General features: G+C 37.3%; 1 long non-coding RNA gene across 1 annotated transcript in view; it reads left to right on the forward strand.

The window, feature by feature from the left end:
* Window positions 1–5962, forward strand: part of LOC113467871 — a 12630-nt gene extending 6668 nt beyond the window's left edge. Inside the window, exon 2 of the long non-coding RNA XR_003391804.1 lies at window positions 5123–5962. This is a non-coding gene — a long non-coding RNA (uncharacterized LOC113467871). The remainder of the gene's footprint in view (window positions 1–5122) is intronic.
* The last annotated feature ends 1120 nt before the right edge of the window (window positions 5963–7082 follow it).

A 7082-nucleotide genomic window follows, 5' to 3' on the forward strand; every position in this document is an offset into this window, starting at 1 on the left:
TTTTTTTTTTTTTTTTTTTTTTTTTCACCAACTTACTTTTTGGCACCCAACAGCCTGTTAGCGTAACAGGCCTGTGAAGGGCTGAAAAAAATATTGGTGAAATCCATCCACCCTTGGACATTTATCTTTTTAATTGGAGGAGTTTCAACAATGGACCAGATGCTAATTTATAAATTATAAAGAACCTTCTGCATGGGAAGGTTCGTCACGCAAAATTTTGAAAACAAAATGCCAATTCATGCGTTAGAAAATCCATCTCTAATAGGTAGGTACGTACCTCAATTGTTACCTTATCTAATAGGTACATACCTACTAGTTAGTTATAGTTAGCTACGTAAATCAATGAGTGAATATTATTGTTAACCAATAACTAATTTATTGATTCGTGCCCGTGTAAGTCATACTAATGATAGACCATAAGTTCCAGAACGCATCAACGAATAAAATTAATTAGGATAAACACTTACTGGACATGTTGTTGTTGTTGTTGTTGTTTTTTTTTTTTACACATGTCTGTTTGTAGGTAGGTATTCGGATATTTCTACGTCTTAACTGTCTATCTCTATCTTTATCTATAGCTACATAGGTACATACCTAATATGTATATGTATAGGACGTATAGGTACTTACATTCCTCCATAAAATTATACCTACCTATCCAATCTCAGTGGTGTAGTGGTTAGCATGGTGGACTCTGGATCTGGAGGTTGGTGGTTCGAGTCCAAGTCAGGTCATGAAATTTAGCGTAGTTTATCAAGCGAGGAAGGACATTTGTGACAAGCATTTTTAATGCTCAACACAATTAAAATTTTAGCCATGAAACATTTTAATGAGTACTATGAGAAAATCGACATAGACATGAGTTTACATCAGGTCATTAAAATTCTAAAATATGACAATTAATTATTGACATCACTATCTATTTATTTATTCATGTATTATCCTACTAGTGGTTGACCCGTCCTTTGTACGGGACCACCACACACACACAAATACACCCCCCACACACACCACACCCATCACACACATCTAGGTATATATAGGTACCTACCTACCTACCTATTTTGTTAAAGAATTTCTCAAATAGGTTTTCTCAGTGGTTGAAATCTTTTTTTTTATGGAGAATAAAGAATTTATACCAGATATAATCAACTAAAATCAATTAGATTCTTTAGACAGTTTAGAGTTAGACCATATTCACTTCATCAATTAGTACCTCCCTAGGTACGATTCCTAATGGTTTTGTCTGAGCTTAACTTTCAACAATAGTGCACAGAAGCTTCACAAAAGAAATACCTAGGCCGCTAGGTATATATAGGTACCTACCTACCTATTTTGTTAAAGAATTTCTCAAATAGGTTTTCTCAGTGGTTGAAATCTTTTTTTATGGAGAATAAAGAATTTATACCAGACATAATCAACTAAAATCAATTAGATTCTTTAGTTTAGACCATATTCACTTCATCAATTTAATAGGTACCTACCTTAGTAGGATACCTAATGGTTTTGTCTGGGCTTAACTTTCAACAATAGTGCACAGAAGCTTCACAAAAGAAATAGGCCGGTATGAATAGAGTAGGTAGGTTCACAAAAGAAACATTAGGCACAGATACATAGGTACAACCATTTCAACCATCATTGATGGGTCTATGGAGATTAATGCACCATCATTATTGGGGAAAAAATGTTAAGAAGAGTAAAAGAAGGAGAAGAAGAAAAGAAAAAGAAGAGGAGGAGAAGCAAAAGAAACATTAGGCACAGATACATAGGTACAACCATTTCAACCATCATCGATGTGTCTATCGAGATTAATGCACCATCATTATTGGGGAAAAAATGTTAAGAAGAGTAAAAGAAGGAGAAGAAGAAAAGAAAAAGAAGAGGAGAAGAAGAAGAAGAAGGAGGAGGAGAATGAAAATGAGAAGGGAGAGAAGAAGAAGCAGACGACGAAAAACTGTCTCTGTTCTAAGAGCGCAAACTTGCAATCTTTTTATTTTAACCGTAAAAAAATAAAATAAAATAAATAAATAAATAAATAAATAAATAAATAATAATTCGGGACCCAATTCAGGACTGGGGTGTACAGTCTCCTACTAACCCTGCCTTATTGCCGTTGTTCCATTTTTGAACGCTTTTCTGTGCTGGCGCCGAAGCCCAAGGTTCATGTCAACAACTGTAGACATGGGGTAGTTTTCAGTCCTTTTGGATGGACCCCCTCTCCTTATTCCTAGGTCCAGGGTTTCAGGGGTTGAGGTGTTGGGACATAGCGTTATCACAGGACTCCATCGAAATGTCATCGACAACTCTTATCACTCACATTTTGAAGTCCATCTGTGGTTCGATGAGTACTGCACAAGTCTTCCTGTTGGTTTACGTCCTTCTTCATTTAGCTGGGCGTCACCATCGGATGGAGAATTTTCTTATCCCTGAGTCCAACAAATTCCCAGTTCTTCAAGATTTGTGTAAGTCACTGTTAGTTTACAATCCAGTCGTAGGTCAGTCAACATTGACAAACATTCTTACTTTCGTTGGCGAACGCTACTGTGGTCGATCGACGGCCGGTCGACTATGTGTGGACAAACCTTAATATTCGGGACCCTCGATTTCGGGACGATAAGACCATAGCAGTTACAGTTCCCTCTGTCAAACCTATTTAAAAAAAAGTCGTAGGTAAGTCAACATTGTCAAACATTCTTACTTTTGTTGGCGAACGCTACTGTGGTCGATCGACGGCCGGTCGACTATGTGTGTGGACAAACCTTAATATTCGGGACCCGATTCAGGACTGGGGTCTACAGTCTCCTACTAACTCTGCCTTATTGCCGTTGTTCCATTTTTGAACGCTTTTCTGTGCTGGCGCCGAAGCCCAAGGTTCATGTCAACAACTGTAGACATGGGGGGTCACTTTACTTATCCTCATACGACATATTCGTAAGTGACATTTTGCTGATAGTTATCCAAGAGCTCATTAAAATCTTGACAGCGTTTTGGCGTCGAGTTTACCCATCTGTAGGCTTCATTGCCTGTTAGACAACTTCGGCACAGTATGCCCCAGAATTTATATTTTGCATCGGCTGGGATTTTTCGGAATCCAAATAAAGGAGTACTTTGGCACAGTATGTCCCAGAAGTCGACACCCCTCTATTTTTTGAACGGCTGGGAATTCTTGAATCCCAATGAACCCTTGAAGAAAAATCTGGTGTGAACATCACAGGACTTTCCTTATCCTATTGAAAGATGCTTATTTGGGTGTTCTTCTATTGTAACTTTTACAATATCTCTAACCGTTTAGTATAACTGAAACTTATTTGGGTGTTCTTCTATTGTAACTTTTACAATATCTCTAACCGTTTAGTATAACTGAAAACCACCAAAAAGTGGTCGAAACCCAATGCCGCCAACTGCAGCACCTATCCTAACCTATCCTTTTGTTTTGCATCCTTGTCACATTTGTGGACTTCATACCAAATTTCAAGTCTCTAGCTCATACCGTTCCCGAGATATTATTGAATTATACCGAAAACCGCCAAAAAGCGGCCGAAATGCCGTCAAGCGTTGCACCGATCTTAACAAAAGTTTCGTGTTGCATCCTTGTCACATTTGACAGCTGCATGCCAAATTACAAGTCTGCAGCTCTTACCGTTCTCGAGATATTTTGTTTACTGACAGACAGACAGACAGACACACGGACCAATGGCTGAAACTTTGGATTTGGGCTCTAGGGACCTCAAAACGTGTTTTGACACTAAAAACTGACCATCGAAAATTTGACCCGATTACATTACTTTCCTTCCTATAGGATAAGTTAAGGAAAGTAAAAAGGGGTACCGCACAGGACTTCTGGGACAAACAGTAGATATTTGCATATCAACATTAGCTGGTATTTGCTGTCTAGGTTCATAATCTTTATTTGGATATTTAGTCATCAAGATTTAGTAATAAATTTGTGATTTATGTTATTCTATAAAAAAATAGACTTCTAATGATTAGGTATGTGGTGTTATATTTTGTAAATAAACTTATTTTATAAGTTTATTATTTATAAAATTAATTGCCAATAAGTGCTTTCTTGGCTACCGCTTTTCTACGAGTATGGTAAGCAATAAATTGTTTTTATACAGTTCAGAAGTAGAGTGGCATGGTATAACATCATCCATAGAAGCTGTTCTTACTAGTGTTTCTCATTTGTATTTTTGTTTAATTACCTACCTTATTAAATAATTTATACTGTTTGGGACTAGGAATTCCCATTACGGTTCCGTAATCCGTATGCTTACTAGTACATTTGGTTACCAATTTAGTTTTGTTGGTGATTTGTCTCAACAACTTTTCGAGTCATAAATTTTCATTTGTAATCATCGGCTTTTTTTTTAGTTATTTACGTAACATCTTTTCAACCACTGAAATAATTGAACTTTTCTCTGCAACAATCGATTTTTTCTCTGCAACAATCGAAGTTTCCTCTGCAACAATCAAAGTTTTCTCTGCAACAATCGAAGTTTTCACTGCAACAATCGAAGTTTCCACTGCAACAATCCAAGATTCCACTACAACAATCAAAGTTCTCTCAGTAACAATCTCCAAGCTTCCATTACTATCGTAATAATCGCAGTTTCCTCAGCAAGAATCCAAGTTTTCTCAACAAAAATCGATAGCTTTCCATAACTATAGCAACATGTGGCTCAAATTTCTGAAATCTCTTTCCCTGGTAATCACTAACATCCTTATCACAGCATACAACATCTATTACCTTAATGTACATCATGAGCTCAGCTTTATACCTTTGAGAGTGTTTCAACACCATTGAAGTTTGTCCCTTTGAGAGTGTTTCAACACCATTGAAATTCGTCCCTTTGAGAGTGTTTCAACACCATTGAAGTTCATCCCTTTGAGAGTGTTTCAACACCATTGAAGTTTATCCCTTTGAGAGTATTCCAACACCATTGAAGTTCAGCTCTTTGAGAGTTCCTGTACCATCGGAGTCCATATCTCTGAGACTGTTCTGGTACCATTGAGATTATGGACTATCAAGAGCGTAGAGAGAAGCCGCTCCAAGAACGATCTCTTTTAAGGTGATCAAAACAATGGAGTTTGGTGTGACTCATTTTAAGGCGTTCAAAAGAATTTACCATCAAGTGACTCCTTAGTGTGGATGGTTTCAGTCATCGATCGACCGACCGTGTGTGGACACAGCTTAAAATCATCAAATTTAGCGCGATGTATTGATCTAGAATTCAGGGATTTCCAACTTCCATGTGTATGCGGGCCACACGCTACATTGGCAGGTACTTCGCGGGCCACATACACAGGGGAGCAGGCCCGTATCCAGGATTTTCTTGAGGGGATGGCGGGTGGATGCTCCATTTTCGAAGTCCACCCCATAGTAAACGAGCAAAGATTAAGCCCGAGGGGGTCCACTCAAAAGGAATAGGTCTGGTGGGCCACATGTGGCTCGCGGGCTGCTAGTTGAAAATCGCTGATCTAGATCTAGAACGACATTTGTGTATTTGCGACAAGCATTCATGCTTAACACAAAATATCTTTCCTTCGTCAAGTTAAAACGAAGAACTTACTTCGTTCAATTAGTCCATGCACAACGTAATACCTGAGCATACCAACTTTCTTTGTCCCAATTCCCTACTGGCACAGAGACTATTGGCAATGCAGATTTTTTGCCAAGTACGACTTGATTCTATAAAGTACAAACTTTCTATTGTCGTAAATCTTTGTAGACAAGGCTCAGAATGGTATTAGGCTGGTATACTCGTTATATAGCTGCTGAACTGATCTAGGTAATAGGCTAATAGGTTTACTATTATGGTCTAGTATAGTAACAGGATAGATAGATAGCTAGATAGATTAATCGTACTTGATGAATTGATGAATGTGATTTTTCAGGATAGGGTTGATGATAGGGTTGATAGTTTGGTACCGTTGATGGATCAAAATAATAAAAATCCAATGTCCAACCAATTTTGAACCAATTTTACCGGACCAATTCTCGTCCAAATTTAATGTCATGTCAATCCTTTTTATCGAGCTAAAGCACCGACCTTTTTTTTACTAATATAAGGCATTAGGAAGTAATATACCCCTAATTTATGAACAAAATTCTTCCTCTCAAATCAGACTTAGACAAGTTTGTCCAATCAGATGTTTGGAACTGATTCTTCAGTGCAGCTTGACAGCCAGCATTTTGTTCATAAATACCTCTACGGTCCTCAGTGAGCTAAGGACATACATACCTACTTAGGAACATTATTATTATTATTATTATTATTATTTTTTTGCACGTTTTACCCATTTTTTTTGTGTTTTACCTTGAACATTGTGTGTTTTACCTATTTAAAAATTAGGTTAACAATTGGAGTCACATTCCCGAACAATCTTTGGAGTGATTAATTAATTAGGGTAAGTGTCCATTTATTGGCCCACCTGTATCATACGCCACATAAGTCTGAACTGGACGAAATTTTTCAAGATCCAATTTCACCAAAAGAAAGGGTTTAAAGACTGCTATCGAACCAGTGCTATTCAAAAATTGTAGTCATAAAAACAAAAATTAGAAAAATAAATGTGGGATCTACATTATCTACATAGGTTCTACATACATAAATACATAGATATTTACATAGCTAGATAAAAGCGAACGTTTGTTGAAGTGCCATTTCATTTCATTTTTTTTTTTCTTGTATACAGGGTGAACACGAATTAAAAGTTTTTTTTTTTAGGAGCTGAACACCGAACGTTAGATACAGAGAAGTCTTATCGTCCCGAAATCGAAGAGAGAACAGGGTAGGAATCGAACCCGTTCTCTAGCGCAGGATAGAATCTTCTTCTTCTTCTTCTTCTTCTTCTTCTTCTTCTTCTTCTTCTTCTTCTTCTTCTTACACTTTGCCATTTTTCCAATTTCATTTTTACGTTTTACTTTCCTTATCCTATATAGGAAGGAAAGTATTGTAATCGGGTCAAATTTTCGATGGTCAGTTTTTAGTGCCAAAACGTGTTTTGAGGTCCCTAGAGCCTAAATCCAAAGTTTCAGCCATTGGTCCGTGTGTGTGTCTGTCTGTCTGTAAACAAAA

This window comes from Diaphorina citri, unplaced genomic scaffold (assembly GCF_000475195.1).
Source record: "Diaphorina citri unplaced genomic scaffold, Diaci psyllid genome assembly version 1.1 scaffold575, whole genome shotgun sequence".
Taxonomy (NCBI): Eukaryota; Metazoa; Arthropoda; class Insecta; order Hemiptera; family Psyllidae; genus Diaphorina; species Diaphorina citri.